This window comes from Ovis aries, chromosome 8 (assembly GCF_016772045.2).
Source record: "Ovis aries strain OAR_USU_Benz2616 breed Rambouillet chromosome 8, ARS-UI_Ramb_v3.0, whole genome shotgun sequence".
Lineage (NCBI taxonomy): Eukaryota > Metazoa > Chordata > Mammalia > Artiodactyla > Bovidae > Ovis > Ovis aries.
Window position 1 is genome coordinate 89,083,515 of NC_056061.1, and position 21,004 is coordinate 89,104,518.

At 51.2% G+C, this 21,004-nt stretch overlaps 1 long non-coding RNA gene across 2 annotated transcripts; it reads left to right on the top strand.

Moving 5' to 3' along the window:
- The first annotated feature begins 82 nt into the window (after positions 1 to 82).
- LOC121820216 (uncharacterized) lies at positions 83 to 19,828 on the top strand. 2 transcript variants are annotated; one of them, XR_006060688.2, is made up of 3 exons: positions 83 to 350; positions 1,903 to 5,812; positions 19,020 to 19,828. It is a non-coding gene; the product is annotated as an uncharacterized LOC121820216 (long non-coding RNA). The 2 variants fall into 2 exon arrangements; XR_009601576.1 differs by having other exon boundaries at positions 83 to 5,812.
- Positions 19,829 to 21,004: the final 1,176 nt, after the last annotated feature.

Genomic DNA, 21,004 nt, shown 5'->3' on the forward strand with positions numbered 1-21,004 from the left:
GCCGGGGCCCGGCGGCGATTGGCTAGCGGTTGCTAGGCAGCCAAGCGGGCGCGCCCCGGGCGGCAAGTGACAGTTTCCTGGCGCGCGGGTCCATCCTCGCCGCCCGCAGGGGCGCGCTACCCGCCTCTCGTGGGTTTTTGCAGCTGCCGCAGGCTCCGGACAGGCAGCGTCCCCAGAAGCCGCCCTCTGTACCGGCAGGAGAGCCGGTCACAACCTTAGGACCGACCCCGGAGCCGCAGAGCCACGTGCGGGGCGAGCCGCCGGGAGAGGGAGACGTGGGAGCGCCCGGCTGTTCTGGGTTTTGCTTTGTTTTTTATGGTGAATGTTTTACACGGGCCCAAACTGTGGAGGTATGAGTCAATTCAAAGGCGTTTGGTGCGGAGAGAGCAGGGAGGGGCGGCGGTCCAGAGGCCCTGGGGCATCTCTGGCAAAGACATCAACTGGAACGTAAACACCATTATTATTTATTTATTTTTAGTATGGGAGGATGGGAAACGATTTCCATAGCCACCAAAGGGAGAGAGTCAAAGAAATAGGCCTGCGTCCTGTCCGCGGAATGCCTAAAACGTAAGGCGGCTGTGCCTTCTGATATAAAAATACAGCCCGCAGGACTCTGTGGGGCCTCATGGGAAGCGGCCTTCCTCCCCACCTCCCCCATTCTCTGCTTTACCAGATAACAGTATCTGATGCACATTTCTGGAGTTGCTTTAAAGATATGAAAACACCCCACCGCAAGGAAGGTTTAACTTCTGTGAGCATATAGCCCCAGGCTGCATGAAGGTAACCCCTGTGACACCACCTCATTCCCTCACCATCAGCCAGTCAGAGGCTTGTGCACCAGGTGGTCACTATACCTTGCTATTCCCCTGTCTCACCTGGCTTTTCAAAGTGCTTTGCCAAAACCTTTCAGGAAGTTCAGGGTTTTTTAAATTTTTTAAAGGCATAAGCCACCTAACTCCTTGCCTAGCCCTGCAGTAAACCTTTCTCTCCTCCAAATGCCAATGTTTCTGTTTGTTTGGCCTTAGTGTGTGGGACACAGGAACTTGTGCTAACAGAAAGATCTTTAAGATATGTAGGAAAACAATTAAGGTGCAGAATCATGTGTGTAGTATGCTGGCCATCTGTGCACAGAGACAAAGAAAGTATATAAATTTGTGTTTCCAAAGATCAAGAGCAATGTTGGCAATGGCTGCCTCTAAGGACGTTAAGGGGGTGAAGGTTGGAGGGCGACTGTTCTTTGTGCAGCCTTTGTTCCTTTTGAAAGTTGTACAACGAACATATGTTATCTTTTCAAAATTAATAGTAAAGAAAAGAAATGCCTTTGAGAATTGAAATGGCGGTCGTTTCATTGGATCAGACTCATTTTCTGTCAGGTTGTCTAGAAAAGGCAGAGGAACCAGAGATCCGCTGGATCATCGAAAATGCGTGAGAGTTCCAGAAAAACACCTACTTCTGCTTCACTGGGGCTTCCCTGGTGGCTCAGATGATAAAGCATCTGCCTGCAATGCGGGAGACCTGGGTTCAATCCCTGGGTCGGGAAGATCCCCTGGAGAAGGAAATGGCAACCCACTCTAGTATTCTTGCCTGGAGAATCCCATGGACAGAGGAGCCTGGTGGGCTACAGTCCACGGGGTCACAAAGAGTCGGACACGACTGAGCGACTTCACTCACTCTGCTTTATTGACTATGCTAAAACCTTTGACTGTGTGAATCACAACAAACTGTAGAAAATTCTTCAAGTGATGGGAGTATCAGACCACCTGACCTGCCTCCTGAGAAATCTGTATGCAGGTCAAGAAGCAACAGTTAGAACTGGACATGGAACAACAGACTGGTTCCAAGTTGGGAAAGGAGTATGTCAAAAGTGTATATTGTAACCTTGCTTATTTAACTTCTATGCAGAGTACATCATGAGAAATGCTGGACTGGATGAAGCACAAGCTGGAATCAAGATTGCCAGGAGAACTATCAGTAACCTCAGATATGCAAATGACACCACCCTTATGGCAGAAAGTGAAGAACTTAAGAGCCTCTTGATGAAAGTGAAAGAGGAGAGTGAAAAAGTTGTCTTATAACTCAACATTCAGAAAACAAAGATCATGGCATCCAGTCCCATCACTTCATGGCAAATACACTGGGAAACAATGCAAACAGTGACAGACTTTATTTTTGGCACCAAAATCACTGCAGAGGGTGACTGCAGCCATGAAATTAAAAGGCATTTGCTCCTTGGAAGAAAAGTTATGACCAAGCTAGACAGCATATTAAAAAGCAGAGACATTATTTGTCCACAAAGGTCCATCTAGTCAAGGATATGATTTTTCCAGTAGTCATGTACGGATGTGAGACTTGCACTATAAAGAAGGCTGAGGGCCGAAGAATTGATGCTTTTGAACTGTGGTGTTAGAGAAGACTCTCAAGAGTCCCTGGGACTGCAAGGAGATCCAACCAGTCCATCTTAATGGAGATCAGTCCTGAATATTCATTGGAAGGACTGATGCTGAAGCTGAAACTCCAATACTTTGGCCACCTGATGCAAAGAACTGACTCATTGGAAAAGACCCTGATGTTGGGAAAGATTGAGGGCAGGAGGAGAAGGGGACGACAGAGGATGAGATGGTTGGATGGCATCACTGACTCAATGGACATGAGTTTGAGTAGACTCTGGGAGCTGATGATGGACAGGGAAACCTAGGCGCTGCAGTGCACGGGGTCGCAAAGAGTCAGACATGACTGAGCGACTGAGCTGAGGGTGTCTACAGATTACACTAACCTTGATCTTCTGCGAAAGTATACATTATTACACAATATCACAATCGCAGAATAACACCAAGAAGGTTGTTAGATTCCACTGGTGCTTCATGGTAGTAGTAGGAACTATGACCTAAAAGAAGCAAAGGGGTCTTGATTGTTTGTAGTATCATTATTAAGAGCAGCCATTTGTTGACCAGGAAGCACTTTTCAAACAATTTCCTCCTCCTCCTCTCATCAACTCAGAAGGTGAGTATAAGGAATTGGAATAGCTTTCAGCTGCTGCCTCTATGTCACTTCAGTCATGTCCAACTCTTGCAACCCGGGCAACCCCACCAGCCTCCTCTGTGGGATTTCCCAGGCAAGAATACTGGAGGGGGTTGCCATCTCCTCCAGGGGATCTTCCCGACCCAGGGATTGAAGCTGGGTCTTCTGTAACTCCTCCGTTGGCAGGGGGGTCCCTTACCACTAATGCCACCTGGGAAGCCCTTTCTAAATAAAATCAAACTGCATCTGGCTCCCTGATCTCAGTGGTCCAGTCTTATTCCCTAAGGTTTTTCTTTCCCTCGTGAGCAGTGGTTCTGGAAGGAGCTGTTAGAGGAAACTGGAGCCACAGCCTCATAAGCCTCAGGAGGTCCAGAGAGCGGCCCTGAGAGCTTCGTGGGTCGGTGAGAATGCAGAGACGCTGGCAAGGGCGCCTGCGCAGTCACTGCTGTCCCCTCAGCCCGCCTTGGAAGACTCGCCTTCCCATTAGAGCCTCAGGTGGGCCTCTGAGCTTCCATTGGCTTCCTATTGTGTGGAGGAGGGTGAGCTGGGGTGTTTAAGTAAAGGAATATGCTGAGTAAGTTCAGTTCAGTGGCTCAGTCGTGTCCGAATCTGCGACCCTGTGGACTGCAGCACGCCAGGCCTCCCTGTTCATCACCAACTCCCAGAGTTTACTCAAACTCATGTCCATTGAGTTGGTGATGCCATCTAACCATCTCATCCTCTGTCATCCCCTTCTCCTGCCTTCAGTCTTTCCAAGCATCAGGGTCTTTTCAAATGAGTCAGTTCTTCATATGAGGTGGCCAAAGTGTTGGAGTTTCAGCTTCAGCATCAGTCCTTCCAGTGAATATTCAGGACTCATTTCCTTTAAGATGGACTGGTTGGACCTCCTTGCTGCCCAGGGGACTCTCAAGAGTCTTCTCCAACACCACAGTTCAAAAGCATCAATTCTTCAGCGCTCAGCCTTCTTTACAGTGCAAGTCTCACATCCGTACATGACCACTGGAAAAACCATGCTGGATAAAGAAATATATAAGTGTCCTGGTAAGTAGCTCACCTGCGATCTGAACCCAGTTCTTTTAGTCTGAGCATCATACATTGTCCACTATTGCAAATGTTGGGACAAAGAGAAGGACTTCTTTCGTGTGAAGAGTATCTTTGCTACTTTAAATATGGAGCTGGCACTATGGTCTGATGTATAAGAGATCCTAGCAGTAGAAGAACCCCAGCTACTCTATTTCCTAAAGCTTCAGAAAGGCTGCCCCCTCCCCAGCTCCCTGCATGGATGGTGGGTGTGTAGCAAAGATGCTAACGTCACTGGCTATGTTGGAGCTCAGGTTTGCAGAAGCAACTGCAAAGCCCTCTCAGCTTGTGGGAATCTAGCATGCCCACCCAGGTTCAGGACAGGCAGTCACCACCGAGACAGAGTGCTGAAGCCCGAGGCTGGAGGGAGCTGACCCCCGTTCAGAGCACATGCACGCCCAGCGCTGTGCTGGCTTGCTTACAGACACTGTATGCAGGGCCAGTGCTTGTCGTGTAGGAGGGTGGGGTGGGGTCCCCTGCCTGCGTGTCCCACTGGAGGGTTTCAAGGCATGTGGCTCTGCGGTGCTTTGTACGGTAGAAGAGCTTCCATGTGGGACAGACAAGCTGCAGTTTCTTACCTAACTATCAAAACAGAAAAAAAAAAAAAAAAAACCAGTAGATCTAATTACAAGCTAACACACTGAATTCCCGGAGAAGGCAAAGGCACCCCACTCCAGTACTCTTGCCTGGAAAATCCCATGGATGGAGGAGCCTGGTGGGCTGCAGTCCATGGGGTCGCAAAGAGCTGGACACAACTGAGCGACTTCACTTTCACTTTTCACTTTCATGCATTGGAGAAGGAAATGGCAACCCACTCCAGTGTTCTTGCCTGGAGAATCCCAGGGATGGGGGAGCCTGGTGGGCTGCCGTCTATGGGGTCGCACAGGACTGAAGCAACTTAGCAGCAGCAGCAGCACTGAATTCCGCAGGTTACTAATCATATCATCTGTTCTTCGGTTGTTACGATGAAAGAGGCAACTTCCGAAGAAGTACTTAGTGGATGATAAAAGTTATAAATAATAAACGACAGAGTCCCATCGTATAGCAGAGGGAGCAGCTATTCGATATTCTGTGATAAACCATAATGGAAAAGAATATGAAAAAGCATTTGTATACACGTATAACTAAGTCATTTTGCTGTACGGCGGAAATTGACATTGTAAATCAACTACAGTAAAATAAAAAATTGTAAGTGTTTTTGTCCTGGTGCCCATTTTTCATTTTGGCCATATAAAATATGCCTTTCTTTGGTTCCGGTCAGGCAGGCACAGGTCAGTTTGGTTAGCTTAGTATAATAATTTAAAGAATGTGGTAAATGACTAAACCAAAGAATCCTGGAGTTCAGAGAGGGCCTTGACACTGAAATTCAAGAGCCAAAGTACATTCTAAAACCGAAGGCAAAATATCTCAGCCGAGCCAGCCCCTGCCCTCCCACCTGTAATGAATCCGCTGCACAGCTCCCGGGGCTTGGGGAATCCTTTCAGATTCTTCCCAGGTTCCGGGTGTTCGGTTACTCGGTACTACTCAGCATGGAGAAATCCCAAAGAGTCTCTCACAGCAAGGAGTCTTCACTCTGCCTAGTAGTTCAGTAATCTGCTAGTGAATCAACGGCAAAGGAATAAAGAAGATAGAACCGTCACTGTCTGGCCTTTCCGGTTGAAATGTGCGACATTTCAGGCTCCAGCATCAGGGGGTGTAGTCCAGCCCCTGAAAGGTGAGAGGGGCTGAGTCTCCCCGGGGTGCCTGGCATCACCCAGAATGGCTGCTGCTGGTCACGGGAGACACAGGTGTCACACAACCTGAACACGGGCAGCCTCCCCAGCCCTGTGTCGTCCAGAGTTTCAGAGGGGAAAGTGGTGAGGGCATTTTTCTCGGTCAAATGTATTCAAAAACTTACTTGAATCAGACAAGGTTTGTTTCTTCTGTAGCTCTTCCGAGTCTTTACTGAGGTCCTGGGAATGATGGGATCATAAAACATGCTTATTCTGCGTAGCATTCCCCAAATTCCTTCCCCACAGAGTCCTTTGGGAAGGAGCATCTTACAGATTGTCCCTCTCAGGGGTCCAGGGCCCGGGTTTCTGCCTCCAACCCTCCAAGCCAGGGCGCGGAAGGAGTTCAGACCTTCCATTCAGGCTGACACCCCACTCACTCTTTAGCCGCCTGCTTGTGGCAAGTTCCTCGAACCCCTCAGACCTCAATTTTTTAACCTATAGAGTAGAAACAAAACATCGCATCATGCATGTTGCTGAGCTTTTGTGAGAATGAAAAGCAATGATGTCTGTGGGAAGACACACTGCCAACAGCCGATCCCGCTTCCCTGCGTCCCCTTAGGACATCAGGGTCCGCTTCTTCCTTGCATCCCCCTTTGGACAGCTTGGGCCTGGGATCCTGCCCGCCCACCTGTCTTTTGCTACTGGGTTGCTTGTTTGATTTTTCTCTTTGGGGAGAGGTTGTACATCGCACCACCCTTTAATCCTGAGTTTTATCTTCTCTCCAGAAGGACAACGGTGGAGAGAGGTTGTTGTCCAGTTGCTCAGTCGTGTCCAATTCTTTGCGACTCCATGGACTGTAGCCCGCCAGGGAAAGAGGGTGTCTGTGTACATCTGTGTCCTTAGAGGGAGGTCGGAGGTGCCTGGGTCCTCGTCTCCACCTCTCCTGCACAGTCATGGGCTCTGTGTGTGCTGAAAACCAGGCTAGGGGAAACCAGACCTACAGAAACGGTGGCTCCCTCCTCCCACACAGACACAGCAGGCGGTGGGGGCCGCCCACCTGCTCAGACCCCTGCGTGCTGCAGGCAGAGCAGTCCCAGCTGTGGAGGTGGGTTCGGGGGTCATCTGGAGCCTGGAAAGTCCTCTCATTTCCTGCTGACACTGACCTGAAATTCTACCTTTGTGAGGATGCTGATGGAACAGGAAGCCATGCTGGGAGGGGCTCCCCCTGGCTAAACACAGGACCGTCTGAGTATCCGAAGCACTGACTCTAGACATGGAAATGGGGGAGCAATTCTGTGAATTCATGGTCCTCAAGGGAAAACACCAAGTCCACAGAACAGGGCATTTTCAGAAGCCAAATATCCATAAGGGGCTTGTATCTAAAATACTTAAAGAGCTTCTGCAACTCAATAATACAAAGACAAAAAGACCCAAATAACCCCATTAAATAATGAGCAAAGAAGGACTTCCCTGGTGGCCCAGCGGTTAGGACTCTGTGCAGGGGGGTTGGGTTCAATGCCTAGTTGGAGATCTAAGGTCCTGCACGCCACGCGATATGGCCAAAAAGACAAAGATCGAATAGACGTTTCTCCAAAGAAGAGGTACAAATGGCCAATAAAGGTATGAAAAATGCTCAGCATCATTAGCCATCAGGGAAATGGTAATCAAATTGGTAATTAGATACCTCTTCACACTCTCCAAAAGAGCTACAATCAAAAAGAATGGAAAACAGCAGGTGTGAGTGAGGATACAGAGAAATAGGAGCCCTCGTGCACAGCTGGAGGGAAAGGAAAATGGTGCCTCTGCTTTGGCAAACAGTCTAGCAGTTCTTCAAAGGAGTAAACACAGAGCTGCCTTGTGACCCAGCAATTCTAGGCCTAGGTGCACACCTGAGAGAAGTGAAACATATATCCTCAGAAAAACTTGGCCAGGAATGCTCAGAGCAGCATTATAAACAGTAGCGAAGAGGTGAAAACAACTCAAATGTCGGATCAACTGAGAGCTGGCAAACATGAAACATTTGAGACAGGCTACTACATGGCCGCTTCTTGCAAACAATGATGAACTACAAGAAGCCAGACCCAAAAGACCATCTATCCTTGATTCCGGGCTTCCCTGATAGCTCAGTTGGTAAAGAATCTGCCTGGTAGGCTGTGGTCCATGGGGTCACTAAGAGTCGGACACGACTGAGAGACTTCACTTTCACTTTTCACTTTCAGGCATTGGAGAAGGAAATGGCAACCCACTCCAGTGTTCTTGCCTGGAGAATCCCAGGGGCAGGAGAGCCTGGTGGGCTGATGTCTATGGGGTCGCACAGAGTCGGACACGACTGAAGTGACTTAGCAGCAGCAGCAGCAATGCAGGAGAACCCGGTTCGACTCCTGGGTTGAGAAGATGCCCTGCAGAAGGGACAGGCTCCCCACTCCAGTATTCTGGCCTGGAGAATTCCATGGACTGTATAGTCCATCGGAGAAGGCGATGGCACCCCACTCCAGTACTCTTGCCTGGAAAATCCCAGGGATGGGGGAGCCTGGTGGGCTGCCGTCTATGGGGTCGCACAGAGTCGGACACGACTGAAGCGACTTAGCAGTATAGTCAATGGGGTCGAGAGGAGTTGTTGGACATGACTGAGTGACTTTCGCTTTCTCTTTATCCTTGATTCCACTCATATGAAGCATCCAGAGTGGGCAAATCCACAGACACAGTGAGTTGCCTGGTGGCCGCCTGGGGCCGGGAAGCAGGGATGTTAATGCATCCACGCTCTGCTCTTGGGGTGATGAAAATGGTCCAACATTGGTTGTAGTGATGGTTGCACAGCTGTGACTGTGCTGGAAACCATTGGCTTATATACTCTAAGGGGTCAGCTATAGGATACGTGAACTATATCCCAACAAAGTTAGTCTCTGAAAACTTAACAGAGAAAAAAATCTCTAAAACAATGCAGAAGGAATTCCCTGAGGGTCCAGTGTTTAGAACTCTGCGCTTCCACTATAGGGATTGCAGGGTTGATCCCTGGTGGGGGAATCAAGATCCCACAAGCTGTGTGGCGAGGCCGAAAAATAAAATAAATAAAAATAAGTTGCAGAGGGGAGTAAACAGAGCAAAAATCCGGACACTCGTTTGCCATAATCAGTGCACCACTTCTTTGGGTAAGGAAAGAGGAAGAAGCATTTATCTGTATGAACTGTTTCAGACAGCGTTAGTCACAAAGGAAAGCTCTTCTTTCTAGCATGAGCGCAGCAGATAAATATGAAGGAGCGGCGGAACTAAAACAACATCAGTGTGTAATCCCTAGTGAATTATTATTTTGTCAGCTGGCTTGTGGGAACGTAGTTCCCTGAGACCAGGGATCAGACCTGTGCCCTCTGCGATGGAAGTACAGAGTCTTAACCAGCGGACTGCCAGGAAATTTCCCCCCCCCCCCCCTGCCCCCACCAACCTCCTCTTTTTTGATCTGTAATCCTTTGTAAAATATTGATGCAGACAAAGGTCATCAAGGATGCAGGCCTGATTTATTCAGTAAGGGGATGGAACTGGGTCTCCACAGGGTGGGTCTCCCAGGTCCGTGTGAAAGGGGGAAATGCCAGTTTATAGTCAGGGGTGCAGCTGGACCTGCTCAGCATCGCAGCCCACTCTAAGTGGCCCCTGGCAGCACCGGGCCCACAGTCCACCCCACATCCTGATTCTGAGTCCAGTTAGGCCTGTGGGCACATCTTCCAGTTCTCTGGAAATGAAACCGTTAACGGGACTAGCTAAGGGAAGCTCTGAGGAAGTGACCCAGCTTCTCCAGTAAGTGAAAGTCACTCAGTCGTGTCCGACTCTTTTCGAATTCTCCAGACCAGACTACTGGAGTGGGTAGCCTTTCTCTTCTCCAGGGGATCTTCCCAACCCAAGGATCGAACCCAGGTCTCCAGCATTGCAGGCAGATTCTTTACTAGCTGAGCCACAGGGAAGCCCTTCTCCAGTAAGTGGAACATTTAGCAGGACAACACGCACGTGCTGAGTCATGCCAGTGTGTCCAGCTCTTCCTGCCTCTATGTGCTATAGCCCGCCAGGCTTCTCTGTCCATGGGATTCTCCAGGCAGGAATACTCGAGTGGGCTGCCATTTCCTATTCCAAGGGATCTTTCCAACCCAGAGATAGAACCTGCGTCTCTGACGTCTCCTGCATTGGCAGCTGGGTTCTTTACCACTGGCAACACCTGGGAAGCCCTAATAGGGCAGTAGGGCAATGGAGCGCCCCTCTCCCGCACGCCTCTGGCCTTTGGAAAGAAGACAGTCTGGATCAGTGGTTCCCAGTAGAAATGTAGCAGGAACCACAACCTGAACTTTGAGGATTGTAGCAGCCACGTTAAAATGTTAAAAGAAAAAGGTGAAGGTAATTTTAATAATGCAGTCTATTTAGCACAATATATCTAAAATATCATTTCAGTATACGTGGAAGTCATTCAGTTGTGTCCAACACTTTGCAACCCCATGGACGACACAAGGTGCCTACTCAGCTATGTCTGACTCTCTGCAACCCCGTGGACTGTAGCCCACCAGGCTCCTCTGTCCATGGGATTTCCCAGGCAAGAATACTGGAGTGGGTTGCCATTCTTCCTCCAGGGGATCTTCCCAACCCAGGGATCAAATCAGAGTCCCTTACGTTTCCCACACTGGCGAACAGGTTTTTTACCACTACGCCACCTGGGAAGCCCAAGGACTACACAGTCCAAGGAATTCTCCAGGTCAGATCACTGGAGTGGGTAGCCGTTCCCCGCTCCAGAGGATCTTTCCAACCCAGAGATGGAACCCAAGTGTCCCCCATTGCGGACGAGGTCTTTACCAACTGAGCCACCAGGGAGGCCTGAAAACACTGGAGGGGGTAGCCTATTCCATCTCTGGTGGATCTTCCTGACCCAGGAATCAAATTGGGGCCTCCTGCACTGCAGGCGGATTCTTTAGCAGCTGAGCTACCAGGAAAACCTCAATAATAAATATTAAAGAAGTATTTTATTTTCTTTTTTTCATACTATGTCTTCAGTACCTGGTGTGTATTCCACACTCACAATTCACCTCAATTTCGATGCTGAATTTTGATTGCCAATACTTGATCTCTATTTACATTTCATAGCATTTGTAGTTTAAAAAAGTATATACTCACACACTCAAGTTGTTCCAAACATACTGAAAAAATTTCCAGAACTGAATTGAGTACCGAAAAAGAAACAGAAAAAAAAAAATCGCTTTCCTTATCTGCATTCTCATCAACAAAAGTAGTTTACTTTTGAAAACGAATTTGAAGGAAAAGCATATCAGATTCAAAGTTATGTCAAGGACTTTCCTGGTGATCCAGTGGTTAGGATTCCATGATTCTACTGCAGGGATCCCAGGTTCAATCTCTGGCTGGGGAACTAAGATCCCACAAGTCTAGGGAAAAAACCCCCCAAACCAACAGGTAAAGTTAAATGAATTCACCTACACTGTTTCAAGTCAGTTATGTTAACCTTGACATCAAAGGTTAGTGATTGCCCAAACGGAAAAGTACCGCTTCAACTTGGGAGTGGCTGTGGAATACACAATACTGTTTACGATTAAAGCGTTCTGCCTGTTTATTCATGTTAGGAAACGCTGTAATATCATTATTATTGATTTGTTGTGTAAAAATTTCAATTGGAAATAAATTCACATACCTGTCTAGCTAGGTCACAAGGGTTTTCTTTAGTATTTACTTATTTGGCTAATCCAGGTCTTAGCTGCAGCATGAAACTGCTTTGTTGTGGCATGGGGGATCCAGTTCCCTGACCAGGGATCGAACCAAGGCCCCCTGCGTTAGCAGCACGGAGTCTTAGCTGCTGAGCCACCAGAGAAGTACCGGTCAAGAGCTTCTATACGAAAGCTTTCAGCTTCAGGTTCAGCTCCTTCTTAGGTGTGCTGTTGGGGAGAAAACATAGGTCACACTGCTGTTTGCTGCTTTGATTACTGAGCATTTGGAGAACATTCCATTTACAGAAATCCTTGAGTTAGAGGAAAAGTAGGGGTAAATCTTGGTAAAACTCTTTCAAGGAGCTCTGGCAAATATCATTACACTAAAAGTCACTGTTTTGAGCACATTTCTTTGAACAATGTTGGTGGTTTTGTACTTATTTATTTTCTTAGATTCCTTTTGCACTACAGTTTTCAGGATCCTTCTGGAAATAGTGTGACTATTGCATTTTGTGGCATGAACGATAGTAAATGGTCTTAAGTTCTTGACAACAAATGGATTTCTCTCAAGAGGCTAAAATGGTGACTTATCAGTTTTTCTTATGCCCCCTGAAAAGTGGCTCTGCTTCAGCAGATACTTGCCAGTGTTTAATTTATCCGTGACTTCTCACCCTACCCCACGCCCGTGTACCTCCTAACATCAGCTGTCTTGTTTCATCACTTCTTCAGGGTTCAGTGTGCAGTGAGCAATTCTTGTGTCAGAAATCCCTTGTCATAGCAAATAGATTTAACAAACTCAGCTTATGTCAAGCTACCTGTGTTCTCTTCATATATCTGTAAAAAGATGTCCCTAATTGATTATGTAGTGTGAGAACAGTTGAAGATGGACCAGAAAGACTATCTGTGAATTAATTCTTCTGCCTATGTAGAACAGTGATCACGGAAGAAAACTGATTAGTTGTTACTAGCCAGGGTAACTTATTCAAAGCCTCCGTTATTTTATTGCATACTAAACTAGTGAATTAGTTGGAGAAGGCAATGGCACCCCACTCCAGTACTCTTGCCTGGAAAATCCCATGGACGGAAGACCCCCTGCTGTCCATGGGGTCGAGAAGAGTCGGACACGACTGAGCGACTTCACTTTCACTTTTCACTTTCATGCATTGGAGAAGGAAATGGCAACCCACTCCAGTATTCTTGCCTAGAGAATCCCAGGGATGGGGGAGCCTGGTGGGCTGCCGTCTATGGGGTCACACAGAGTCAGACATGACTGAAGCGACTTAGCAGCAGCAGCAGCATTGCCTTTAATTTCTTTCAGTGGTTCTATAAACTCAGGAAGAGTCATAACATTGGCACATATTTAATGAAAAAAATTTTAAAGAACACTCTGACATTCTTCACTGTGTCTACTTCAGAAAGTCAAATGTGAATATTTTCAATATGCATTACACAATGGAATAAAGCAATAAGGGAACCACCAGTGTCTTATTTTAAAATTCCCATGAATTCTTGATTTTTGGCTAAATAGTTGAAGCACTGTCCGTTGTAACAGAAATTACCCCTGTTTTCTCACTCGTAGCTGATACACTGCAAGGCTTGAGAATGTCCACCATGGGCTCTGTTTTTCAGGCCATGACTTGGCAATGTTACTTTGTGTGTTTGCAGGTCTGTGGTTGGCCTGGGGCGTAACTTCAGCCTCAGCCCAGCTCAGCGCTTCTTCATTCACTTCATATCTTGTTCCGTATCTGTTCCATATGCTTAGGTGTGTTTTAGATCATTTATTATTTTTACTTTTTTAAAACCCAAATGTTTTAAGCAACTGAAAAATGATGTTTCAAGCAATTGGAAAAGGTGTGCATTCTGAATACCAAATACTGGCAGCTTGTCATATTTTTCATGAGCACGGATTTCCTTCATCATGACGAGGGGTCCCCAGCCTGCTGTGTCAGCTGCCAGTCTCTTCGAGACACAGTACAGATCGTTGCCCCTGATGCTCCGTGAGGGTCTCTTCCTGTTTTACCTAATACCCGCTGGCGAGCTCACGGCTTTCCACAGCAGTGCCTCTCCGGAGCCTGAAGCCAGTGGGCTCGGAGCCTGGATTCCAAAGGCTCCGCCTGGCCTCAGCTAGCACATCTTCTGAATGGGGTGAAGGGCAGAGATCGAAGTAGCCAGCGGCATTTGGGTGAGTTGAAGTGTATACTGCGAGTGTCCTGTGGCTACACAGGTTAGTCACAAACACTGAAACACAGACGATGATCAATTTCTTCAGAAATCTTTCACCCACAAAGCAGGTTAGCACTCGACGGGGTTAGGCTTGTTGACTTGACCTCAAACACACTTCCACGTGGGCCATGCCCTGTGGTCTGGGTTGCAGCTCTGAGCGGCGAGTCTGAAAGCTAATATTTGGGTTGTCCTCATCTCTTAACCCTGGCCTAGTTCTACGCTTAAAAGGAGAAGAGGCAGCTTTACGGAATTTGATGCTGATCAAGCAAACGCCAGTGTCCGTGGGTCGTTTCACTGAAGGGGCCGCTGCCTGCAGCAGTAATAAGAGCTACTCTGGACGCCTCCACCGAGGGAGCAGGGGGCCCCGCGTGGCACCTTCTGTGGTCCCAAAGCGTCACGTGGCTCCCCCCAGAGGGGAGGAACAAGGCAGCCCCGACATCACCCCTCAGTCCCTTCCCCTGAGACGGGACAGGTCCTCTCGCAGCTCAGGAGGGCCCAGGGTTTGAGCCTGTGGCTTCCAGGTGTCTGAGCATGTGCATTTTTCTGCTCTTGGCTGCTACCAGGTGTGGAAATGAAGTTTTCCAGTTGTTGCAGAGAGAAGACAATTCTGACTCCATGTTGGAACTGTTTGTCTGACTTGCTGATTGTCGCTTTTGTTATTATAATCATACAGAGTGGCCTGCCTCAGAGGACCCTGTCCCTCTGCCAGACTGTTAACTAAAGTGCCTTTGTTCAGAACCCTGTCCACCTGTAGATGGCCGGAGGGAAGAAATCAGCACATCCTCCGCCCGAGGCTTGCTATTCTAGGAGACGTTTGCTAGGTTGCTGGTCTTTTTACTTTGCTTCCTCACCTCCCCCCATGTCTGACCTGTAAAGATCCTGGTGTCCAGCCCCCGATAAGATGGTTCTTTCGAGGCGCTAGCCTGCTGTCTTCTCTGTCAGCTGGCTTTCCGGATCGAGTCGGTTTCCTTGCCTCAACACCTGGTCCCGGATTCACAGGCCTGTTGTGCGGCGCAGAACAAGCTTGGCCTTGGGAACAGTGACTTTGGGGTGGGGAGGGGGACGGGACCAAGGGAAGGTGGCTCTCACAGGAGTCCCTTCCCGTCTCTGCGCTGCTCCCCGCGCTGGTCCAGCCTTGCCTTCATCCTCCTGCAGGCCCTGCTGGGACCCTGGGGGACGCCGGGTGGTGCCCCTGGGGTTCAGGCAGACACAGGTGGGCGAGACCTCTGCTCATGTTCCAGCAGGAGAAGCAGGTGGGGAGGGAGACAGACAGGAGCAGAGAGAGAGACAGACAAGGAGACAGAGAGACAGAGAGACAGGGAGACAGAGAGACAGAGAGGGGGAGAGAGAGAGAGACAAGGAGACAGAGAGACAGGGTGAGAGACAAGGAGAGAGAGAGAGACAGGGAGACAGGGTGAGAGATAGAGAGAGAGACAGAGAGGAGCAGAGAGAGAGAGAGACAAGGAGACAGAGAGACAGAGAGACAGGGAGAGAGACAGGGAGACAGAAAGGAGCAGAGACAGAGAGACAGGGAGAGACAGAGGAGAGAGACGCAGGCGGGGAGGGTGAATCAGCGCGCTTGTGCCCGGTGCGAGGGGAGGCAGGGCGATGGGAGAGGGAGAGGGAGAGGACGCGTACAGGCTGGGGTGGGGAGGGCAGCCTCCGACAGGACCATCAGAGAAAGCACCTCTGAGACTCTGAGGCCCAAATCCTGGACAGGAGCGCTGGGCAGGATGTCGGGCCAGGGGAGACAGCGCGTAGACCAGGCCTCTTTTGGGAGTAGGGTGGTGGGGTTGCCCAGCACAGGGGCGCTGTGCAAGCTGGTGGCTCAGCCCCTGCACCCTCCCTGGGGCCTCCTCCAGGAAGCCCACCCTGACCAGCTATGAGCCTGGCTCCTGACAGCCCTGTGAGACCAGCCGGCCCCATCAGGCTTCCGTGTGTGGGCTCACTCACGCTCACCACCCCGGACCCGCACGGTTTTGTTTCTGCCCGGGGGGCTCAGAGCCAGGGGGATGCACAGGGCTGTGTCCCTTCAAACCCACATGGTGAACCCTCACCCCCGCTGTGATGGCATTTGAAGGGTAGGCTTCGATGCGGTCATGTGGAGAGAGCGCTTGCAGGATGAAGGGCCCAGGGCCTTCGTGAACCAAAGGGTCCCCCCAAGACACGAGTGTGTGGGGCCCCTCTGGTAGACCCGCAGCCTCCTGAGCTGTCTGCAGAATTCTGTCTCGCCAGCGGGGCTGATCGAGCCGGGAGGAAGGAGATGGAGGCTGCTGCCTCGGGATGTCCTCCGCACGTCTCAAGGACTCGGCCTTGTTAGGGCCGCAGGGCCGCCCACTGAGGGCTAACAGGGCAGGGCTGGGGGCCCGGAGCCCCTGCAGTTCTGGGCTTCTCTCTCTCTCCCAGGTCCCAGGTGCTGGACGTTAAGGGGCGGGTGCTGGCGGGACCCAGTGGGTCACGAGCAACATGCTCCAGGCTTTGTCCGGGCTCTTGGGCCCCATGGGGGGAGGGTTTCCAGGACGCGAACGTGACTCCATCAAGCTGTCCCAGAGGACACCCCCAGCCTGAGCTGCAGGCCAAGACATCGTCACGTGATGACCTGTCCTGATGAGCCGGGATCTCAGACGAGGGGTCCTGCTACAGCGGGGAGGGACGAGGTGCAGGGATTGCACGTGGAAGATGAGGGGTTCCTGCAAGGGGGGTTTCAGAGGCCGAGACCCCCAGACACAGACCTGGGAGCAAACGGGCACAGAGTCCCAGCCAGCTGGGACGCGTGTTTGGGGAGGACGCGGGAGTCGCCGGGGAGGCCACCAGGACTCTGCAAGCAGCCCGGGGGAGGGGCTGGGGTATGTCGTCCCTGCCCGTGTGGCTTCCACACCAGCTCTCTCGAAAGTTCTGCAAGGACCTACTAGTCTGTGATAATTCCCTTTCCGCTTAAACTTGCTGAAGAGGGTTCTCGTGTCTGTAACTAAGACTCCCAACCAATGTTCTGCAACGGCGCTGTCCAGTGGAACTTTCTGCCTTCACAGAAATGTTCTAGAGTCTGGGCTCTCCAGCTCGGGAGCCCTGGCCTTGGTCAGCCACAGGGCTCTTGATATGTGACCTGTGTGGCCACAGAATGGAATTTCAAATTTTATTTGACTTCTCTGGTGGCGCAGTTGTAGAGAGTCTGCCTGCCAATGCAGGAGACGCAAGTTTGATCCCTGGGTTGGAAAGAGCACCCGGGGGAGCAAATGGCAGCCCGCTGCAGTATTCTCGCTGGAGGATCCCGGGGACAGAGGAGCCTGGCGGGCTGCAGTCCACAGGGTCACAGAGTGTCGGACACGACTTGGTAACTGAACAGCAACAACAAAGCCATTCACATTTAAGTAGCCGACTGTGGCTGGAGGCACCTCTTGGAGGGCACCGCACAGTGATATAAACTAAGGTGGGGCGCGCCTCAGGATTAGCTGAGATCTCAGCGGCCAAGGTCATGGGGCTCAGGGACGAGACGGATGAGCCGGGCTTCCTCCAGGAGGACCAGGGTGGCAGCAGGTTTCCCTTCAACACAGTTTAGGGATCCGGGCACAACGGTCTGCTGACGGAACTGTACGCCGCAGTGCGGACGGTGGGTGCAGGGGGCAGCGCTGCCGAGGAAGCCCAGGCAGGAGGTCAGAGCACTGCCCAGGTGAGCAGAGAGACGCCCAGGAAGGTGCCCAGGTGAGCAGAGCGACGCCCAGGAAGGGAAGGAAGGGAAGAAAGGGAAGCCCAGGGTCCAGAGGTGACCGAGCAGGACAGGAGGTGGATGATGCTGGCGGGGCTGGGGAGAGGCCCTGGAATGAGGAATACCCAGACGGATCCTTGGGAGGTTGTGCAGGTCCTAGGGCTTCAGTTTCAGCTGACTTAGGCAGCTGGGCAGCAGCCGCCAGGCTGGGAGGCTGAGAGGCGCACAGGAGGCTCAGGGCTGATGGACTGGGGGAGGCTTGTCAGGGAGCCCCGTGGCGACCAGCAGCCCGCAGTGGTTGGCCGCCTGCGGGTCAGGGCAGGCCTGGGCTGAGTTTGGAGCTTGGAGGCTCACGTGGTACTGTGTGTCTCTGACAAGGCCGGTCCACCGAGACACAGCGGTACTTGAGAAATACAGGGGTATTATCTGAGCCTTTTTCCGGGGGTTACCTGAGTCATTGGCACCACTGAAGACCTATTCTGAAATTAAATTTTTCTTACGGACCTGTTACAAGGAAGGTTTTGTCTAACGATTAGGTAACTTTTCTGCTTCTCTACCAGAGTGTTTTAATTAATTAATTAAGCCATGATTTGCGGCATTTGGGATCTTAGTTCCCTGAGAAGGGATCAAACCTGAGTCCTAATCACCGGCCCACCAGGGAATTCCCTACAAGAGTTTCAAAATTTCTTGTTTTACTTTTTTAATTTATTTTTTAATGGGAGGAAAGTTGCTTTACAATGTTATGTCGGTTTCTGCTGTCCAGCGATGCAGATCAGCTAAGTGCTGTGTGTGTTCAGATGCTCACTCGTGCCCGGCTCTGCGACCCCGTGGACTGCAGCCCACCAGGCTCCTCCGACCATGGGGTTCTCCAGGCGAGAATGCTGGAGTGGGTTGTCACTTAAGGAGAGATTTTCTCCTGTGTGTGAGAGAGCTATGCTAACATAAAATCGAGAACTGAAAGGATCCTGACCTTTTGCCCTGTGTAGGTTCATGGTGTGTCCATGAGCTTCTGTGTCAGGAGCTTCCCAGAGCTTGTGGCAACGTTGACAGACGCCCAGCTCTGCGGAAATCTTGGGTCGGCAGCTCGGGCCGGGGCATAAGGAGCAGACGTAGCATCTGGGACAGCTGGACAGCTGCCCTCCCCACAACACGTCCCCCTGTAAGGAAAGCGTGTGATCTGGGAGGGGGCGCAGGGGGCGGAAGTGACCCTGTCTACACCTGCGGGACCCACCCTGCCCTCTGGTGGCACATTCTGAGAACTGCGAACTCACAGGAAGCCCTTCCTCTGCACGGAGCTCGGGAGCTGGGTGGTCGCTGGAGTGAAGCTGGGGGAAGAGGAAGTGAGCTCATGCAGGTCTTCTTGCCACGCCGTCCCCTCCCTGCTCTGCTGTTCCTCCCCTCAGCCTGCAGCACCCCCGTTCCCTGGCCCTCTAGCTCCTTCAGAGCATCTTCTCCGTGAGACCCTCTGCCTCTCTGTCTGAACGTGCCCTCCGCTGCGCCCTTGGCCTCCCTGTGTCCCCCCACAGCACTCGGTACCCTGTGATGGTCTCACCCTTTGTGTGATTTGGTTGTTTCTTCTGTTTCCTCTCTCATCAGGAAGAAAGCTGATGGAGGGCCGAGTTCTGCCAGCATCCCTGGGGCCTGGTGAGAAGCTGGTCTGAAGAAATGTTTCTGTGGACAGACTGAGCATCTCTCCATCCGTCCTGGGGAGAACCTTCCTGACCGCGCCTCAGGGCACCCCCTTTCCCACTGGACTTCCCCTGCCATGCACCCCTCTTCCAGCGTCTCCATCAGCCGTCAGGAGACCGAGACCCCGCCCCGGGGTCACCAGGGCTGTCTTGCCGCCTCCCCATTTCACAGCGGGTCCTAGAAGGCTTCGTTGGAGGAAAGGGGAGTCTGAAGCCACTCGAACTTTCTGGGGACGTGGGAACCCGTGTCTCAGCCCCGTGGACTGTGGTCCGGGAACCCGCGCCCCGTGGACCTCAGTCTGGGGACCTGCATCCTAGGCCCGGGGACCGCGGTCTTGGCCCTGCTGACCTCTGGCCTTTTGTCCAGCACATCAGGGACGGTCGCTCGTCTGATGGCTGTGAGGCCAACATTGATTATTTTATCATTAACCCTCTCAAGGGCTTAGACATTATGCTTCCACTGTGATTCCTGTCAGTCTTTTGGATCAAGTCCCACGTGATTCTGGGTTTCTCTGGATGTTTTCTCGGTCTCACTGGGGATCTTGTGTGACTAGGTCAGAGTATGTTGTTAGCAAAAATCTTAGGCTCTGAAAACATGTTTAAATGTATGTGCAGAGCCTAACTCTGGTCTTAATTTCTCTTTAAAAAAATCTTTTCTTCAGTCTGAGCATCTACCTTTCCAACTGCTGTTTACAACTAAAAACAAAACCCGATCGATCCAGTTTCCAAGTCCATAGGTTTACCTGATAAAGAAAGTCTACAGGCCTTGACGTGTCCATGTGATCAAAGTTTCCAACTTCACAGTCCGTCCCTCAGCCCAGAGCAGAGCCCAGGAGCCCTGAGGTCAGGATCAGGGGCTGAGATGACTTCCCATTTCCCCAGGAAAGAAACCCTGCGTGATAAGATTTGTGGGAAACACTGAAATTACGGAACTCACCGCCAGCAGTGCTGTTTCTGAGCTGAGACCACACCTACGATTTGGAAATCGTGACTCTCTTGCCTGAGCTCAGATGCGATGAAAACAGCATATTAAAAATTGTTTCCCTGCCAAATGTTTATGTGATGTTTATCCTAGTCACTGTAAAGTGACAAACACACACCCGAATTGGACACGTGTCATACAGGAGGGCTGTTGATTTTAGATCCTGAATTAGAGCCAGTGTTGGGGAATCAACTAAATAAAACTCGAAAGTCACCGGCTCAACACTGAAAGGTTGATAAGATCTGTGTCTGAGAGGATCCCGCACATCTCAAGGCCTCCGCTTTGAATCCCCTCCTGAATGAAAGCGCAGCTGCCCGTCTGCAGAGCTGGCCTCCGGGCGGCTGCTGTGGTGTGTTGTTACTGGTTTAATTCCTGTTACAGTTTACGTTCCTGTTGCGCTGTTCCTCTCCTGCTGGAAGCTCAGCTTCACGAGAGGTGGGCCCTGCCCCATGGCTCGGAACCTCTCAGGACCGAGACGGGCGTGAGGTCCCAGCTCAGAAGAGCTCTGACTCAGCGACTCTGCACGGGGGACCACGTATTGAGTCCGCGTGTCCGCGCGTCAGTGATGAGATGACCGCCACTGTGTCAAACACGGACAAGCAGAGGGAGTGGGTGCCCTCCCGGGAAGGGAGGCGCCCTCGTCCGGCGTCCGGCCCAGGAGGCCAAGCCCCGGGGCAGGGCCACGTCCGGCTGGCCACCTGAGCGGCAGAGCAGGACCCCTCGGCAGAGCAGGACCCCACGGCCGGCGTCTGACCTGGGATCCCGGGTCACGCGCTGCCTGGTTTCTGGCCTCATCCACGAGCGGGACTCATCACCTGGGAGGTCTCGGAGCGGATGAACGCCAGGATCTGCTGGGGCCCAGAACTGGGTGGCCCGGGGGTGCCCTGGAAACTGGGGGCCCAGGCCCAAGT